This window comes from Nipponia nippon, unplaced genomic scaffold (genome assembly GCF_047370975.1).
Source record: "Nipponia nippon isolate SJK-2023a ecotype South Korea unplaced genomic scaffold, ASM4737097v1 scaffold_28, whole genome shotgun sequence".
Lineage (NCBI taxonomy): Eukaryota > Metazoa > Chordata > Aves > Pelecaniformes > Threskiornithidae > Nipponia > Nipponia nippon.
Window position 1 is genome coordinate 3,300,858 of NW_028262345.1, and position 20,011 is coordinate 3,320,868.

General features: G+C 49.3%; 1 protein-coding gene across 8 annotated transcripts in view; it reads right to left on the minus strand.

The window, feature by feature from the left end:
• Positions 1 to 19,248, minus strand: part of B3GAT1 (beta-1,3-glucuronyltransferase 1) — a 39,765-nt gene extending 20,517 nt beyond the window's left edge. For 6 of the 8 annotated variants that reach the window (XM_087763414.1, XM_087763413.1, XM_087763411.1 and 3 more), the window contains exon 1: positions 18,765 to 19,248. The gene's annotated coding sequence lies outside the window, so the exon portion shown is untranslated. Of the gene's footprint in view, positions 1 to 10,832; positions 10,892 to 18,764 lie in introns of those variants that run through there. The other 2 variants (XM_087763409.1, XM_087763412.1) reach the window with 1 other exon arrangement.
• Between the last annotated feature and the right edge of the window lie 763 nt (positions 19,249 to 20,011).

Below are 20,011 nucleotides of genomic sequence, written 5' to 3' on the forward strand. Positions count from 1 at the left end.
ATATTAAAAGGGCACTCATCTAATAAAAAAGCTTTAATAAATCCTGGAGCCACATCTTAGTAACATGCTGGATTATTAAACACTGAAGGTTCTTTTTTTAAATCAAGTTAATCGGCGTCAGCTCTGACACTTACTGTAGGAAACACTGATTTGATCTGCAATCTGACTTATAATCAGTTTTACCTGCGTTCTTCCTTCGGGGCTGATCAGCCCCAGCATCATTACTCCTTGGTTTCCCCCCATTGAACAGAAGTGATTTAGAACATGTTAAACTAAAGAATTGCTTGAGCTGAAGTTGTATATATACATAAGCCACTGGAGTAAAAATATCGTCTAGATGTAAGAAAAACACACACACAAAAGCCAAACAAACATACCAAACACTTACTTGTATTACAAAACAGCCAGGAAATAACAAATAAACACAGCCAAATCCTACAACAAAAGCTTTACAAAGAAAATAAACACTCATACTTCAGGATACAAAGTATATTCTCACTAATAGCTTTTCCGCTAAACCTAAACACAGGGTTTCTTTCACCTTTGCAATAGCGACCTGGTTCTGATCCCTGCTGAAAAATGGTGCAGGAGCGGCACAAGCCAGAGCTGGTCCCTCTGCTCAGCCCACCTCAATCCACTGAGCCCCTGGGCCACAGCCCCTGCAACCCAACAAACCCTTCTGAATTTACATCCAAGTTCACACGCCTCAGCCAGTCGGTTTGCCCGGAAAACGGCCGCAGGCACGTGAGCGCAACACTGTCGTGCCCACTTTTCAGATGAGGAAACTGAGGCACAGGGCAATTACGGCTCTCCCATGCAATCACACAGCACCGCAGACACTGGGGACAAGGGCTTGGCCACTGGGCTCCCCCCGGCCGCAGGCGGGCACGCTGGTGGCTGGCTCCAGGTACGCAGCCCTGCTCCTCTCCGCACCGCGTGGCAGGGGACGGGCACGACAAGCCTCTGTCTAAGAGTTTGGTATTTGGCAGAAAAGGCTTGTAAAGCACAGGCTAAAAATAAAGGTAGTAATAAAAGCCTCTTGCTCGTTAATTACTCCGTAAGCCATTACTGCCTAAAAACCCCATAACTTTAATGGGGGCTATTATAAGTATAGTAGCAAAACCGTGGAGCTAATTACTGTTTAGTTATTAAGCAGAACATAGCCAGAACTGAGTAATGAGCACACAGAATTGCTTGTTCTTCGAGGATTTAATCAGGGGTGCTAACTTCAACCTCAGATTCTCCCGACTCACGGGAGAAAAGGACAGAGGCTTTGCAGCCCAGCCCTCCCACAAGGCTGCACGCCGCCGCAAGGGGCAATGCACCATCCTTGAGCTAGAGCCGATTTGTACAATGCGAAGCTTGAATTGCAAGTCAAGAAAGGGAGTGAGAATGATTCAGAAATGTTTCAGACCACCATTACCAATCTGCCAGCTAGAGGAGAAGTGGATTCATTCACGGGAATCAAAAATGTTGAGCCCATGCAGACTGGGTCTGCGATGGAGGGTGATGGTTTGCATCATCTCTTCATCCAGCATTTGTTTCCTTCTTTGAAAAAATTAAAATAATTCCTGTGGCCAAAAATAGAGAAATAACGTGTTGTTCTTTTTTCTTTCCTTTTTTTTTTTTTTTTTTGTTTTGTTTTAAACACAAAAAATAGACAATTCAGAAATACTGGAAAAGTCTGGAAAGGAAGCCTGGTTTTAGGAGGCTGTTTTTCCACTCGATACTTTTGTTCAGCTTCACCTGCAAACCCTAGTTCTGTCACTACACTTGCCTTGGCTACATACACAGGGGCCACTTCTTGTGTTTACCAAGCTGTTAGAGAAACTGAGGCACAGAGATTGCAGAATTGCCCCAACCTCGCACCAGTTGAAGCAAAACCTGACCTACTCTCCCCTTCCAGTCCTGAGCCCTTGAGCCCTGTTGCAACAAATGGGATCAAGAACACAGATTATCTCACAGAAAAAAATATTAACCAAGCTTCTCAGAACAACACTTAAAATTTAAAGCAAGCATGAGCAAAGTGGATCAAGGGAGCTCAACACAAGCACAATTAGCTTCTGTAACTTATTGCCACAGGATACTAAGAAGAACAAGAACTTAACAGGATTCGAAAAAGGATTAGTTGTGTATGTGAATAAACTGCATATCCAGAATTAGAATGAACCACCCACCACTTTGGAAAACATATAAACACTTGAGTTTCAGAGCTTCAGCCAAATTTTAACAAGCATCAGAAACTTTCTCTTCTCCAGATTAATCTTCCCTCTATCCTGCTCCACCTCTGCAGACGCCAGTAGAGGTGGCCAGAGCTAGAAACAGGACAGGAGATGTGATGGCACTGCTCTTATGCCGACTACACTGCCTAGTCCCAAGATTTCACTGCTTCCAACAGCAAGACAGATCTGTTAAATCCTTAAAAGATTTAATGCATTGTCCTAAATGTGTTTGCTTTCTTGTACAGGCTCTTACATTGCAATCCTCACCACAGTGCCCAAGTGCTGTCCAGGATTTCTCGAAGATCCTTAGCTACAGTCACTGCACTTGCTTTCCTTGTTGCTCCAAAGACACACAGGGGAATGCCTTGGAAGGGGCAGGTATCCTTTCATTACAGTGCTTTTGAAGAGGGTTGAACCTGGGCTTTGCAATCTTCTTGTGATAAGCAAGGCAGAAGCAAAAAATGTGCCATGCACTTGGCAACAGCAAGTGGCAAGGCTGATGTGGATCCTTGGTGCCTGGAAGAGTCTCACCAGTCTTGGCCTGGCCACATGAGAAATCCTGTCTGTCGTAGAGGCAGCGCTGCCCTTACTGCTTTCAGAGGATGCACTGGTCTATCAGTCAGGATTGTCAACGCTTGGTCCAGACTCTCTCTCAAGCGAGGAAAGCTGTGGTTTGACTCAGGTCTTGGATGAGAAAGCATTTACAGCACCCCATACTTCTTGATAAACGGCTGCACTTCACACATGGTTTTTAAAAAGCGTCTCCATCAAGATGAAAAGCTGTTTGACTTACAGCCCACTTCCAAAATAGAAAGACAACTGGGAGTTGTTTTCTTAGGGGAAATGCTGATGACACCCATGAAAAGTTGTTCGACTTTCTTTAAGGTGGCTTGTGGGTGAACGCTGAATGAGTCCTGGGAAGAGAGTGCTCCGACATTTCGCTCATTTAAGGGCTTCTCCATCAATTCTTCTCAAACTGATGACAACGATACCTTGAGTTATCCCCTTTGCTCATCTAAGACAACATCAACATTGTCAGACAGACATATTTCCAGACTCTCTATTTCCACCTCTGTGGTCTGCATTGCACTGAATATTTTGTGCACCGCTGACTTCCATAGATTTTAAAAAGTGACACTAACAAAGGATGACCCAATTTCAACACGATTGGACTGCATTCCACAGCTCCATAATCGGCTTTGCATAGGCTTTGTCCAAAGGGTCTGAAGACGCACACTTCTGCATGATTCCTCATGTAAGAGAGGCGGCAGGCCATAATGACCAAGCCTCACCTTTCCAACCAGCAGGCCAGTGGAGGCCACTGTTTCAGGATCTGCAAGACTGAATCATTGAGCCAAACATGTCAAGCTAACACCAGGCTCCTTGTGGACTTGCCTTTCTCCCTCTACCCAAGGAAGCCTAACAAGTCAAACATGCGTAACATAGCTGGGTGATGAAAGAACGGACACGGCTGTCAGAAAAAAGACTGCGATGCTTGCTAATGCTGTAGTAAGATTACCTCACCACCACGCAGTTCACAGCTTTTGTTGTTAGTGGCTGACAGAAGTCCTAGGCTTTTATATACTGTCTAAATTCAGGGCGTGGGATTCCGTGGGTGCATCTGAGAACCCTGGGCTGGTGGGATATGCTGGGGGCTGCCTCCCATCACACTGCACCTGGGAAAGTTCACAAATATGACCATTGAATATGAAGAGCTGTGCCCAGCAAGCCACGAGCCCTAATTTTATCTCCCAGCTGGCTCTGCAATATGTTCCCAGTTCCAGACCTGGAGATGAGACTGCTCACCTCCCACATGCTGTTGCCTCTTGACTTGCCAGGGAGACAAGGCCGGGGGAGTGCAACAGGGCCCACCGCCCCGCTCAGCTGCAGGTCAAGGCCCGCAGAACGTGGCACACACCTTTCAGCATCAGCTGGAAGGCAGCTCACCAGCTCCGTACCTGAGACCTGGCTTCATAGCCATCAGCACTTATTTTTAATTATTGAGCTCTTCCCTTTCTCACCCCTGAAAAAAAAGAAATCCTGCTCTATTTAAAAAGAGTTATTAATAACCTGATTCTAATGCATAAAAAAGGGGAAAAAAAGAAGCCTTGCAGAGCTAGTGAGCAAGCTAGCCCTCTCCCACTGCAGCACGCCACCACTGTGCACACTAAACACCTTAAAAAGGGATTTAGTTTTCAAAAGCACAATTTTTCTTTTTTACAACAGCAAACATCAAGTATCTTAAAGGCGGGGTTTTTTTGAAGGCTGGGGAAAAAAATATGCAGGCATCCAAATTCTCCATTACTTTTGAAAACACCAGCTGTTGTGAGCACAAGTCCCTGAAGATGCCACTGAAGTAAAAACTGCTTGCAGGAGCTGTTGTCAGAGTTGCTTGATACCGTGCACGTGTCCAGGCTGAGAGGTGCTCCGGACAGGCAGCCAAGAGCACCCATTGCCGCAGGAGCACAAGGGTGCTGCTCCTGCTTAGGGGAGGCAGAGTGCTCCTAGCACGCTGTAAATTCACACGTGGCGTCTCCTCCGCACTCCTTCCCACAACACCACTTCCAACACGTGCTGCTCACGAGGCAGCTGCGGAAGCCTGGAATGAGTTGCTTTGTATTTCAGAGGCACTAAGAGCAGCCATGCAGGTAATTCGAGCTGAAGAGCTTCTGAGCTATAAATTCACATGTAAATTTCTGCCTTATTGCAAACTACCTTTCACTGCAGACAAGCCTGCAACAGGGCCAGGGTTCCCAGGTTAGCTGCTGCACCCTACTTAAGCAGCCTGTTCAAGAGTCCTTGTTAGCTGCTGCCCAAGCAACAAACCCTGCAGCATCACAGCATACCCCAATGCTGCAGAAATATATTTATATCGTAGCAGCAGTGCTTGGAGGGACAGGGCCATTCACTGAGTCACAGAAGTATTTCTCGCAGGTTTTCTCTCCTATGGCCTTGCGGGACAGATCTAGCGAAGATGCAGCATGGCACTCAGAGCTCTCAGCTCCTTGGATAGCAGTCGGTCAAAAAATCATAGCCAAACCCACTACACCAATCTACAGAGAACCCCCCAGCTCCCATCCCCATTAGATGGCTTCTTTAAAGAGATGAGGCTCAAATCCTAAGCCCTGCTCAGTGCTGGGTGGTCAAACAGGGCATAGAAAGTCTGACAGCCTGCAACCTCTGCAAAAGTCACTAATGGGACTGAAGGATTAACATCGATTCTTTCATGCTACAGCACGGAAAGGGAAGGGGGGGATCTGGGATGATAAAGCAAATGCCAAACTATAATTCAGCAGCATGCAACACAATCAATCACCGCTTGCAGTTCTGCAGTCCATTAGTACACCCACAAACAGACACAACCTTCTCATTGGGAACAGGAAGGTTGTTTTAAAATTATCTTCCTTCGATTTCTGGTCCCTGCCGAAATTCAGCAGGGTCTCCTAACCCCTACTGTGCCTGCTGAAGGGAAGCACACAGGGCTTCCCGTGATGCACTCGTCCTTCTTCCCTCACCTCCTTTCTCCACAGTGAACATGGAGGCTTTTGCCTCCTTTGACATGAGAGAATAACATGGCCCGTCTTCCATTTGAGAGGCATTTGGAAGGAAATGATTTCTTTTCTTCTACTAGCATAAAAACCCCACATGCAAATCCAATAAACCCAGAGCTATTCCAGCATTGCCCAAGGAGGTGGGATTTGGCTCTTAGTTTGTCTCTTAGTGGGAAAGGCATGGGCTAAATCTAAGTTTGTCCAGCTTCCAATCTAAGCCTGGTACTGACTCTGGCTTCCCCTGTGGCTTAGTTATTTTGGCTCACCTGCACCTCAGCTTGATCTAGAGGTGAGATGAAAATAGCTGCCTACTTTTGGACAGGAATCACAAGGCTCAAGTAGCTCACAGGCTAAATACAGAAATGGCACAAGCACTGATGCCTGAGGTGCTGGCAAAGTGCAACTCACACCAATCTGACAGCCTGGTGTGCATGCCTGGGGAAGGTCATTTCTCCTAATTTTAGAATCACCCAAGGGCCAAACCCAGCCCAGATCTTCTCCATATGAATGAGAAATGGGGAAGCCAAACAAAAGCTGGAGACAGAATTAAGCCAACAGTTTCACAGCCCAACTCAAAAAAGCAGTGAAGAAGCAGCCCTCACAGGAAGACGGGCACCTACGAGTGCCTCTCCCTGCTGCCCAGCTCCCCAGTACCACTCGCCAGCCCCTGCCATTTCCAAGAGCATCTTCATCACTTGCAAAAGCTTGACCTGCTCAGCCAAGCACCATCCTGCCACCAAACTAGCTGGAACATAGGGAAATATTCCCTGTGGTCCGCAGAGTGTCTCAGCACCAGGGAACTCTAATCTACAAGTGGCTGAAAGCATGCACATGTAATCCGACACAGAGAGAGATGCAGACACAGCTGATGGACAGACAGACTCCCTTGCAGGGTTTTACTTGCAAGGTGAGGAGCGAGACAAGCCCTTGGGGAGCTCTGAGAAACTGGAGGGTTTTGTAATGGCTGCTCTAAGAATATTGTAATCATGCAGTAATTATGGTGCATCTCAAATCAACCAGGCAAATTACATCATTATTATTACGACTGTCACCAACCTTGCATGGCAGGGGCAGAGAGGCAGGCCATCCTTGCCCACGGAGGGAACAGGGTTAGGGGAGTATCGGCAGAGCCACAGCACAGACCCATCACACTCCCTTCAGGCCTGTCCAACCCATGCGATGGCAGCCTGGGAGCTTCCTCAAATGACTAGGACCACATCTGTACTTTCCTAGGCTGTATCTCAAGGTACAACACTTAATTAGTCAGGTTGATTTTACCTGTTTTTAATTAAAAAAATATTCAAGCATAAGAGCAGCCCTTGTCATTTGATTGGAACTGTCAGTCTTTCAAATGTCATTCCTGCAGATGACTAATCTTTAAAAACAAGACTTACTAAACTCTTTGACTCAGTTGATAATGAGCCAGAGCACTAACGATGGTTAAGACAGAGAGGGAGAAATCAGTGCTGCCTGGACTCAGAAGGGCTCAGTGCTGCAGGTGGCCCTAAAGCCTTTTTGCAGCTCGAGGGACCGGGGCTTTCTGACAAATGCAGAATGCAGGCTATGAAAATGGGGGATGCAGCACGCCTGTGAGGACGTCTTGGCACACTTGCTCCTCTGAGTCGCTGTCATGTTGACAACAAAGAGAAGAACTTCCTCTTTCAGTCACTCTGAACGTGTTGGTTTTGTCAGTGCAGAGTGAAGACCTCATTTCATTCTGCCTCCTCCGCAGGCTCCCTTTCGAACAGGTTTCCCTGGACTCCCTGATCCTCCATATTCCCACATCTACCCAATGTAACAGTGCTTGAGAAGCATCCCAAGATTTACAAGCTGAAAGTGCACCACAGTGTTAGCAGCCGGGGAGTGCACGTGCTGATCCCAACCTGAATGCGAACACTCGCCTACTCCACAACCCCTTTCCCCCCACAGACCGGGGTCTCAGCCCTGGATTGCTGCATAGTTCGCAATTTGCTCTGTAACAAGAATGACTCAGGCTGTCGGATAAGTTATTAACTTCAGCAGCCAGAGTCTCTTCCCATTAGAGCGTTATGGTACGAGATGCCTGGGTGAGACAAAAAGGACTGCCAGGCAGAGCACGGAGCGCACGAGACAGCAATGAGAAATAACGTTGGCAGCATTATTAAAAGACAAATTGGAGGAAGAAAGGAGGTGTATGTGTGGGGTGACAGTTTCAGAGGATTGTAACAAATCCTTTGCCACCAGGGGCTTCACAGCTGTGAAGTTTCCCAAAGCCAGGGGACAGGGCAGTGGCAGGGAGACGGCTTAGGTCCCCCTGCTCCACAGGTCAAAGCATCCCTTCCACACACGTGTCCTGCTAGTGCAAAACCCCGAAAGTATTCAGCAGCAATAGGTTTACGGCGTGCAATGTTTTCCTGACCCTAGCACCTCTTCACATGATTACACTGACAATAATCCCAGTATCCTCACAATGCCATGGACAGTCACTCCTCCGCAAAGGGCAGAAATTGGCAGCTCCCCCTCCTACCGTTCTTTGGGCTTTATTTATAGAAAGGCACCTTTTATTGCCACTTTTGCTTCTTCCTGAGGCTAGTCTGCCAGGCTCGAGGCAGAGATAGTATCTACACCTCCAGGATCCAGACAGCTCCACCTTGCTGCCAAGGGATTCATCTTAGAGTAATTTTATTCACAGTTATGCCTGCCAGGCCCCCTTCTCAATACTCTTGGCTGAACACTGGCTGCTTGCACTTGGAGAATTTCAGAGCTAAAGTAACTAATAACTTAGAGTAACTAACTCTGTCTGAGGTAGATGTGACTTCAAACTGAGCCACCCAAGAATGAGTTGAACTCTCATCACTTTGCTTCACAGTGTCTTTTAACAATCTCCTGCCACACCTGAATCTCACTGCCCATGCCAAGCTTTGTGTGGCAAAGTTTTGGTACTGGGGGGGGGCACAGGGGTGGCTTCTGTGAGAAGCTGCTGGAAGCTTCCCCTATGTCCAACAGAGCCAACGCCAGCCGGCTCCAAGATGGACCCGCTGCTGGCCAAGGCCTGGCCATCAGCGACGGTGGTAGCGCCTCTCTGATAACATATTTAAGAAGGGGGCGGGGGGTGGGGGAAGCTGTGCAATTGCAGCCAGAGAGAGGAGTGAGAAGATGTGAGAGAAACAACCCTGCGGACACCAAGGTCAGTGAAGAAGGAGGGGGAGGAGGTGCTCCAGGCGCCGGAGCAGAGATGCCCCTGCAGCCCGTGGTGAAGACCATGGTGAGGCAGGCTGTCCCCCTGCAGCCCATGGAGGTCCATGGTGGACCAGATACCCACCTGAAGCCCATGGAGGACCCCACGCCGGAGAAGGGGGATGCCCAAAGGAGGCTGTGACTCCATGGGAAGCCCACGCTGGAGCAGGCTCCCAGCAGGACCTGTAGACCCATAGAGAAAGGAGCCCGCGCTGGAGCAGGTTTGCTGGCAGGGCTTGTAACCCCACAGGGGACCCACACTGGAGCAGTTCGGGAGGAAATGCAGCCCGTGGGAAGGACCCACATTGGAGAAGTTTGTAGAGGACTGTCTCTCAAGGGAGGGACCCCACGCTGGAGCAGGGGAAGAGTGTGAGGAGGAAGGAGCGGCAGAGACAACGTGATGAACTGACCGCAACCCCCGTTCCCTATCCCCCTGGGCCGCTGGCGGGGAGGAGATACGGAAAATTGGGAGTAAAGTTAAGCCTGGGAAGAAGGGAGGGGTGGGGGAGAGGTGTTTTAAGATTTGGGTTTATTTCTCATTACCCTACTCTGATTTGAATGGTAATAAATTAAGCTAATTTCCCCAAGTCAAGTCTGGTTTGCCCATCACAGTAATTGGTGAATGATCTCTTCCTGTCCTTATCTCAACCTACGAGCTTTTCATTATATTTTCTCTCCCCTGTCCAGTTGAGGAGGGGGAGTGATAGAGCGGCTTTGGTGGGCACCTGGGGTCCAGCCAGGGACAACCCACCACACGTACAAATCTATCAGCATCCCTCCCCCTGCCCAAAGAGCCTGCCACTGTATAGACACCTCACGTGCACGCCAACGGCTTCCCACACAGGTAGAGTTGTCCTGGCTCCCACCCTTACCACTCAGATACCACCCAATCTTTTCCATGCTCCCAATTTTAGCACTTGCAATTTTTTCCTGTTAAAAATCATGCCAGAAATGATGCTCATCTAACTGACAAACAGAAACAAAATATTTCCAAACCCTCACAGGTCAGTCCAAGAGCTGCACACTGTCTGAAAACGAATATGTTAGAGTCACGCCTTGTGGATGTGCCACTATTATAAGAAAGACACTGGAAGAATTATTGATTAGTAGTGACTTCTGTAGCTCTAATCTCCATAACCAGCTGCCATTCTTCCAAGTGGATCACAGCCCATCTGAATAAACCTTTGAATGTCCATACAACCTCACATCACACAGCCAAAGTCAGCCTCTTCTGGGGCATTGCATCCCTGCAGCTACTGCAAGAGCTGAGGATGGGGAGGATAGAATATTCCTGTATCTCACCAAGGCTGTAGAGAGCATGCAGACAGAGAGTGCCATAAACTGGCTGGCAGCCTTTCAATGGTGGCAGTCTTGTGCCAGATTATACTTCTCTCTCCCAAATTAGAAGCAAAACGTGCCACTAGAAAGTCAGGTGAAAGCTGTCTCTCAAGGAAGCAAGAGGCTGCCTCGGTACCACTGCGTGAGGCAGCATCTTAAAGCATCCTGCTAATCGGAGCACAGCCGTTGCCTCCCAAAAAAAGCCACAGCTCTCAGGGTCCAGCCTTGCTTTGTTCTGTCCCAAACCTGCCTACTTGCCCTGGCAGACACCCGTCACGGGCTGCTGACCCCCACCATAAACTGTGCTAGGATTTAATCACAGCACCATTCTCCCATTCACACATTCACAAGCCCCAAGCCCCTCACGGAGGCAGATAAATGGTATCATTACAAATATTTATCTTCCTCAGCCCCGGAGCCTGAGCTGGGCAGTGGCATATACTGACCGTAGGAGACACGAAAAGACCAAACAGGCACCCTCTCTGCCTCAGTCATGCAGGTTTACCATTCAAGCATCATCCCTGCACAGTCCTGCCAGGCTTCCAGCATCCAGCAAGCTCCCAGTTCAGAACAGGACTGCAGCTTACTCCGTATGTCTCACTCCCTCCTTCAGAGACCCAGCCCACTCACAGATCTGCCTCTCAGCAACCATCATGTGCATCTATTATTCAGAAGAAATATCAACTTATTCATGAGCCAAAATAGGTTCCAGGTACCGCACCCAGTCTCTGACAAAATTCCTCCTGCAAAGCTGCTCTTTGCTCAGCCTGGACTCAACCGAGAAAAGTGCAGTGCTGCTCTCGCTTTGATCCCTCCGGAGGGTTTTACAGCTTTGTTACGGTGAGGGACCGGAGTTAACAACCCTGTCAGGCCGCTCCCTCATCATCTGGTTAATGTACCTCGTTAATGGCTACGGCACAATATCGCTCACCTCCTGTACACGCCACAAACTCCAACCTTTCCCTTGGGCTTGCAGTTACAGTTCCCGACAGGGACGGAGGGATGGCAGGGCAAGAAGGGCATGGGAAGTGATGTGGTGCCCACGGGAGGACAGTGACTTATCTAGCACATTATCACAGGCCCCTGCAGAGTTATTCACATACCAGGGAGGCATCTAGCTACAGCAGGCACGCAGGGGCTCACACAAAATAGCAGTTATGCTTCCCTTCCAACAAGTCTGAATATGAATGTGGCAGTGCTGGACTGCTCAGGACAGTGTAATAGCGGCCCTGGGTTGGACGATAGCTCCTATGCCCAATGAAACAGCATGAATTTCTTTCAGCATCGCCCCCGATCTACACATACAGAAAAGCCTTCTGGAAACGTTACTCCTTTGCTGATGACAGGCAAGGCTGGCTGGCTGGGCAGGCACAGAGAGAAGGAGGCAGGAGGAAACATGCAAGCTCAGTGCATCTCTTGTTGCACTGCGAGCATCCACAGACGTTCTAAAAATGAGCAGAGCACATCAGTGCAGACTGCAGAAAAGGCCCAAAATCCTGCATCAGAGCACCCAAAAATGGTACAGCACTCTGATGTGCTTCTCCTGTGCAGGGATGGGCTGAAGGCCTTGGGACAGTGGTTCCCACAGTATTAATTCCTACCCCAGGACTGTTGCATCAGTACCAGGGTGGCACTATGTTTTTGTGGTTGGATGGGGAGGACATGAGCTGAAGCTGGAAAAAGCTCACTTGGATGCACTAGCCAGAAGCACTGCAGGGCCACTGGTGTTTCAGCACAGCTCCAGGTTTACTCTCTGTGTCAGTCTATGGGATTCAGATGGAATAATCATAGAAGATCATCTAGTCTGGTCCCGTTTGGCCAGAGCAATGTCACTCCCCAGCACTTGCTGGCTTTTCCTCTTTCCCTAAGAAGCTGGCCTCCCCCAAGGACTTTCCCATGCAGCCTTTGGTAAGCACAGTTCTGGCCCTCACAGGGCCACCTGTGTTAAGAGAAATGCGTTGGTACACATTTCTTCTTTAGCTTTAGAAGCTGGTAAACAGACGGAAAAACAAAGGATGAAATCTAAGGAGTTTAGCCAGAAGGCTTCAGCACCAAGGTGGTATTTATAGACAAGCCCAGGAGAGGTAACCCAGGCACCCACTCCACTGTCACACTGCGTTTCTCTGCAAGAGGCCACGGTGTGCTGCTTCGAGGCAGCGTTACCCGTGCAGCCTGCTCAGCACCCACACACATATGCAACCAGACCCACTCATTCACAGAAGCACACAAAAGCATCTTAGCCCTCGCTTCGTGCCACCAGAATAAGAGTATGGGCTATGCAAAACTACAATTTATCAAAAGTGGGATCCCTCTCCTACTGATCGTGATAGGAGTTATGCTTTTTATTCACTGAGAGCCGGAGTGGGCCCCGAATCACACTGGCATTATGTTATGATAATGCTGGAAGTATTATAAATGCTTTGCGTGCCAGACAAATCCTGGAGCAGGCTTCCAAATCCCCTCAAAATCCCCACTTGCATCTCTAGATTCATCCATTCATGAAATCCAGAGCAGAGCCTCAGCATCCATCCTTTTGCTCCTGGTCTCTTTCCAGCTGAATGGAAGGTGAGGCAGAGTCAAGGTATTTCTCCTGGATTAGCCTTCTTTTGTCTTTCAGGTGCCGCATCTGAGGAAGAAACTGTGCTAGGGCATTTAAGAAGCTGAAACAAATCCCATGCCCCTTTCTCCTCTCAGAAAGTGAAGCATGTCTCATTCTGCGTGATCTCTGGCCCCCATAACCACAACGAGCTGCGGCACTGGAGAAACTGGGGCTCTGCCACCCACACAACATAATGCACGGCGTTCACGAGGCTGGAGGAGTGAGACCTTGCAGCCAGCCAGGAGGAGATCTTTGTGCCGCAGCTGCAGTTGTGGACATCTGGCTCCAGACGAATTCCCACTCACAAAAGGTCAGACGAGAGCTGCACTGGCCTTGCAGTACCCATCTGCAGGGGCCCAGGGTGGGAGACGCCCCCCTGCTTCCTGCAGTGCCCTAGGTGTAGGTCCCCACAGCAGAGCTCGCTGTCTAGATTATTTCTGCAATAACGGGGAGAATTCATTTGGCCTATTTTAGATGAATGCCTTCAGATGAGATGAGCTGCACCCTGGAAATGCCCATTTCTCTGTACTATGCAACTGAACCTACACGAGGTGACATCCGCATCGTCAGTACACTTAAGCAAAGGGTTTCCCACCTTTCTGGGGGGTAAGCAGACTTTCTCTGAGCTACAGCTTTCAATTCGCCATCCGCTGGGCTTTGACAGGGTTCCCAGATGGCAGACAGTGCAGAAGAGCAAATTTTTCTGACAACCCAGCCCACCGGTCTAGAGTGCACAAGGCAGGAATGGAAGGAGAGAGTCTGAACTCTACTTTTGACGTTGCATTAGCAGGGCACCAGCTGTTGTTATTTCAGAGAGGATAACCAGTCTCCAGCAGACACTGTGGAAGGAACTCAGGGATCAGTGGACATCTCTCTTCTGTGGGCTCTGCAGTGCACGCAAGTCTTTGCAACAGCCCAGAGCTGAATGGAGAGAATTCTCAATCATGATGTGAAGATGTAAATGCCCTCCCAGAGGTGTCAGAGATGGGTTTTTGTAATGCCTTTCTGAAGACTGTCCCATTCTAACTGGCAGAATTTCTTCTCTGGCTTCCCGTATCTTTGCCAGGGGACTCCCTACGTGATCACAGGCCAATAACCTTTCCCTTGTCAGCATTTGGCTACCCTTCCATCAAAACCAAGCATGCAGTATTTTCTCTGTCCATCCTGTTTACTTACATACTATGCTTCAATGCAGAGACTAGATGTTCACAGCACCAAGGACTCTGGAGTATCAAACCACGTCTCAGGAACTAACAATAAATAGCATTCCAGGGCAGCATACAGGCTGGAGCTGGGCCAGCAGTGACCAATGCATTAACACACCCTTTGAGAGCTAATACATCACCTGCTCTTAAAGAAAAGCACAAGAAGAGCAGGCAGCCTTGTACAGAAGCTTAGGTCTTGTCCCATATCTTTAGGAAAATAGCTCAGATCCAGGCAGGAGGGAGATCTTGAGCATTTCCTATTTATTCTGCTGTCACTGCCAGGCCTATCACATTGTGTTCCCCACGGCTCATACGGATAGGATAGCTGGAGGCATTTCTAAGGTACCACTGCAGCTGGCAAACTGCTGAAAGGCTCTGTGGTACTCGGGCAGGACAGGGCATTTCTCAGACGGAAACACCGAGTATGTGTGCATCTGCGCACAGCTGTACAAGGGGAAGAACATGCACCCCTATACACAGGCCAGGATGGAAAACATAGGTGTGCAAAGCTGCCTGTGCAAGCGTGCTGCAGGCACAGTACAGGCACCCATAAGGTAACCTGCTGCGCAGGAGTCATTTTATAAGCCTGTGAACAACGCGCCTTGGAAAGTGCCACTTGGTGCAGTTAACACATCCGTAGACAGAGAGGGTCAAGAACAGGAGGAGGACTAACCTGGCTAAATTTATGGGACAAAGCCATTAGCATTGCAAGAGACTGGGATCTGCTCCCTAGCACAGTGAATTATTCTCAGTTATTTCCTCAGTCTCTCAGTGCCTCAGTTCCCTGGAGGCGTGGAGTTCCCATTAAAAAATGTAGGAGGATATATTCAATAGTGACTAATATGCTGTATTACTTAGAGCACGTGGGGGTGGTCCACGTGTCTAGATCAGGATATGAAGATTAATTATGGGCCACACCCTGTGATCTCCACTCAACAAAGCCCTTATTAGCTTCTGAAGGTGAATCCAGCCCTGATGTCAACTTGCCAACCTAAACACAAACAGTTTGGGCTCACGGGAGAAAAAGGGAGAATCTATCCTCACCCTTCAGATCTTGTGCTTGGTAAAGATCACTTCTCTTGCCACCAGACAAGCAAAATACTGGTAGGTAACTGATTCAGGATCTCCACAAGCAAAGCATAAAAGACAACTTGTTACAGAGAACAAGGACCCATGAAAAAGACACTGCAGAGGGCCCTTCCAGTGACAATGCTTCCAGAAGATAGATGCTTTGCTTTCAGGTGGGTTGAAGCCACACCAAATGCACCTCCAGCCATATCCCCAAACAGGACTTACAGCTACAGCCCACCTAACTTTTCAAGGCTACTGCATGCAATGGAGGGCTGCAGAAAAAGTGGAGGGCGAGAAAGCCACAGAGGGCATCACCCACAGAGAAAGATGCTGACCAAGGCCTGCTGCATCCCCAGAAGTCAGAGATCTTGCTGCTAAGCCCATATGAAAAGCAGCCCTGGAAGCCAGGCAGCCTCTGTCACTGCTCATCCCTGCAAGACAAAATGCACAGTGATAAAAGAAAGGACCATATCCTGTCTTCTTATGGATTCAAATCTGCCCACCGGGTTTTGTTTGAAGAAGAAAAATCTGCGCAACTTTTTTTGGAGCTAGTAGAAATAGAAGAAGGGCAAGAGAGAGCAAAAGTATTGCAAAAGGCAAGTCTCCAAGAAACACTAAAAAATGAATTGCAACATTTGCCCTAGTGTCCCTTAAAAGACAGTTCTTTTCATTTCCCAAGGCTTCTGCTGTTGCAACATGAGGGTGCTGGAAAAGATTAAAAGGGCAGACGCGCTGTTTTCCTTTCAGAAAGCATTATTTTGACATTGAGCAGCCAGCTTCGCACAAGGGGAGAGCATGTGCTCACACTTTGTTACTGGAAGATTTCTTGCTCAGCTTGGGCCAGATCTCCCAGCTACAGCAATTGTTTGCCAGAAAGATGCAGCATTTGTGAGCATGCTAAAAACCAGCAGGGCCCTGCATGCTGGAGGCACTTGCTGCTCTTCTTGCCTCAGAAGGTGCACAATTGCAGAGCAAAAACCAGAAAGACGCAGAACAACACTGCAGGTCAAGGGAGGGAAGAGAGCAAATCCAGGCATCGCTGTAGCTGGCTGGAGCTCTGTGAGACACTGCCCCGATGAGGACAAAGCCACAGGAGAACAGAATCACTGGCCCCAGTGGCACCGCATCAGGCCTGTGATGCATACAAGGTGACAGGCACATCCTAGGGTTGGGGCACTATCCCCCCTTTGCATTCACTCTCCAATAGGAGCCACCTTGATGGGTCAGGAAACTTTGGGATGCCAACTAACAAGTGGGAAAGCTCTCCCCATCTCCTCCTTGCTGACACATGCATGTGGAGGGAGACCTTCACGGATGCCCTCTCACTTTGCTGTCCTAGAGAATCAAAACGACAGGAGACCTTGGTCCCCTCTGCACCTTCCTCGGGTCAGCCCGGCTTGGAGGGAGCCAACCCTCATTAAAGCTGTTACTGCGTTGCTAACAACTCCAAGTTCACAGTGCTCTGCCAGAGAAGCTGACACCGTTTCACTAGGAACGCCTATGGGGGTTGCAGGGAGGGATTTATAACTCAACTGCATGAAATGGGAAAGTACTCAGAGCCAATGTCACCTATTTCATTTTTCTTCCTCTGTCTTTCATACACCCATACATATTCAACCAGGAAAATAAAATTATTGGGCAGTTACCTTCCCATTCTAGTAGCATCCACTGTCCTGCTGGCTTTGGCCATTTCCAAAGCTCCTGGCCCCTATCAAGAACTAGCCCTCCTGAGAGAAATATCCTTCATTTCACTGTCTAATTATTCAATTCCTTCACCAGAACGTCGTCTATATTCCTCAATGCTTTGAAGCTGACACAGAAAACAGAGTTAGGCGCTACATACAGAAAAGATATTTTGCCCTCTTTTCCCGACTGCCTCTGTTTTCCCACACCTTTTTGATTCCAACTTTGTCAGGTAAGCCAAGCAATCCCTACCACTGTAACCTTCCAGCCAAATCTCAGTTAATTCATTCGCATTGGAGATCTGTGTACGGAGAAGGACTAATTACACAAACAAGGCAAGCAAGATGCATCTCGGGTGAGTTAGGAGAATTTCCTCATGTGAGCAAGGATTACTCACAAAACAAAAGAATGGCTTGAAGCTCCACTGTACGTTTACACAGCCCTTCTTCCGTATTTATGTGCACACACAAACATACCCAGCCTCACTCATCTACACAAGTTGGTGACACCTCACCATGCTCAGGGACACTAACAATTTAGACAAGTATGTACAGACCTCTGCAACAGACTGCACAGTCTCTTCCAGTCCATAACATTGGACCATAAGCTCCTTAGATGTGTATACAAGTTATTACGTCAATTGACGGCACACTGGAGCTCATGACTTTCTGCACTGCGTGCACATAAGTGGGGACTTCTGTGACACATCATTATCTAAGTAATCAAAGCAAATGCTTCCTAACCCCATGCTAAGACCAATCAAGAAGCCCCTGAAGGCAAGGGGAGGAGGGGGTATCTGATGGACAGCACAGAACAAATGGATATTGCAGCAGCAAGATCCTGCCAAAGATAGTGAGGGACACCCAGCCGAGACATCTACTTGCTGCGATTAACTGGATATGGGCTCCACAGCTGTAAACATCAGGTTCTCCTCAGTCCTTTCCCAAACATCTGGGCTAAGCCACCTCCCCATACTATTTGAAGTTGCGCTTTCTGGTCTGACTGAGAGAAATGAGGACTTTCAGGGTCAGAGATCCAGGAATTGAGTCAGAGAGAGGCCCAGCAGGGAAAAGGAAAGCATCATTTGCGGACAGCTTCATTGATCACCACGGACTTTCTCCCCCATAATCACTATTTTCCATCCCCACCCACTCCCACAACATAACACAACACAGAGATTACTCGTCAGATGGCAAAACATTGCTCAGCCACCTCCTATTCCTCCAACAGATAGCACTCAGAAAGCTTTTCCCTTTAAGCAGCCTCAAAGTTGGCTCTCACCACTGCTGGCACAAATGAAAGGGATTTCAGTTCCCCCTTCTCCTAAATCCCATCTCTTTCTGTTGTGAAGAAAAGGCAGAGGATGACCAAGGGAAGAGAAAAGCAACTCTCAGTCACCTCTCACCTCCCTCCCGTCTTTCTGCACGGATGCACCGTCGGGCTGGAAGGGCGCGGGGCCATTGTAGTCCCCACGCAGCTTCCCCGAGAGCCGCATGCAAGCCCACGAGGGGAGCCCCAGAGCAGGTGCAGGTTTGGGAGGGCAAGGCTGGGAGCACAGTGCTCCTGGAGGCGAGACACGGGCATGTTTCCCCATAACCCAGCCAGCATTCCCCAGGCAAAGCAGCTTGGTGTCCTCAGGCACCCAGCCTTGAGAAAGGCGGGGGCAAAGTGATCTCCAGCACTGCAGCCCCCAGGACCCTATTCCGCATTCTTTAAATGTACTGGGAGGGGTAGAAAAATCGCTTTCGGTCTTCCCCGCTTCCTCCCGCTCCCTGCCCGCTGCATACACACATATACACACACACACCCAGCCCTGTGCATAAAGGATCTCTGTCCTGCTCAGCTCAGCCATGCAATGCCTGCAAGAGGCAAGAGTTACCTTATTCCCATAGCCTGAACCGCCTTCTCTCTCCATCGTGGCTGGGAAGCTGCTCCCATTCATGCTTTAATCCCTGGGAACAGAGGCACGATATAAAGCGGCTGTTCACCCACCGGAGTGGGCTCCCCCCAGCAGCCTCCTCCTCCTTCTCTCCTCCCTTTTTCCTCGTTTGTTGGGTCCGGATTTTTTTTTTTTGAATGTATTCTTTCTTAATCCAGGCAGCAACCAAGACACTCCTTCATTGCCTCTCTGCCTCCCCGTTTCACTCGCAAAGAAACAGCATTGAAGAGCTCCTTCCTCCTCCACTGCCTCTGTGGACCTCCGGTTCCCCAAGTCTGCCTTTCTGCAGCGTGGCGTTAAGGGAAAGAAAGAGAGTGAAAGAGGGAGGGAGCGTGCAAACAGGGAGGAGGAGGGGGAGGAAAAGGAGGAGGAGGAGGCCAAGGGGTGCAGGAGGAAGGAGCCAGAGCGTGGCTGGCTGCTTTGTATCCAGAGCAGAGCCGACAGCCCCTTCCCTCCCCCCCACCAGAGGAGGACCTGCGCTGCTAATGGTCTGTACCAATTTATTCCACTTAGGCAGGGGCACTTCTCCCTGTGATGGGAGGAAAAGCCAGGGAAGGCTCTGAGATGGCCCCTTAAGGAATTGGTTCCTGCTCTCCTCACTCCACAGCATCACCCACTGAGTTTGCAGCCACAGGCTAGGGGAGACACTCTCCCAGCTCAGCAGGCAAACGGCAAGTGTGAGGCTAGGAAGGGCTGGGAAGATCTCTGACAGAAAGCAGTGATCATATGCTAGGGGGAAAGCAAGGTTCCCCTCCAGCCTCTCAGGAAGGCGGCTGAGCTCTGCTCCACTTTCTGCACGCACACTTTAGCAGAAGCACCCTCTGCTTCTCCTCATGCCTGCCTCCATGCGCAGACTGATGGCTCCCCAGCTGAGTCCACTTGGGCTTTGCAAGCAGCGGGTAACACTCGTTGGATCATGCAACTCCCCTTCTATCTAGCACCATGTCTTTGCATGGCCGCACTCAGCCATCCCTACGCAAAGAGCAAGGTACCCCCATGTCCACCTTGGCAGCTGACTAAGGGCCCCGGCACTGGGCAAAGGACAGCAGGAACATGCTTCCCCCATGGGAAGGAGGCTCTGGGTGTGCCTAGGGCTGCCCCTAATCTGGGGACAATTGCACCAAGCGCAGTGGGCAGACAGGACACTTCTGTGACCTCTAACAATGCAGCAGGACCCTAGGGATGCT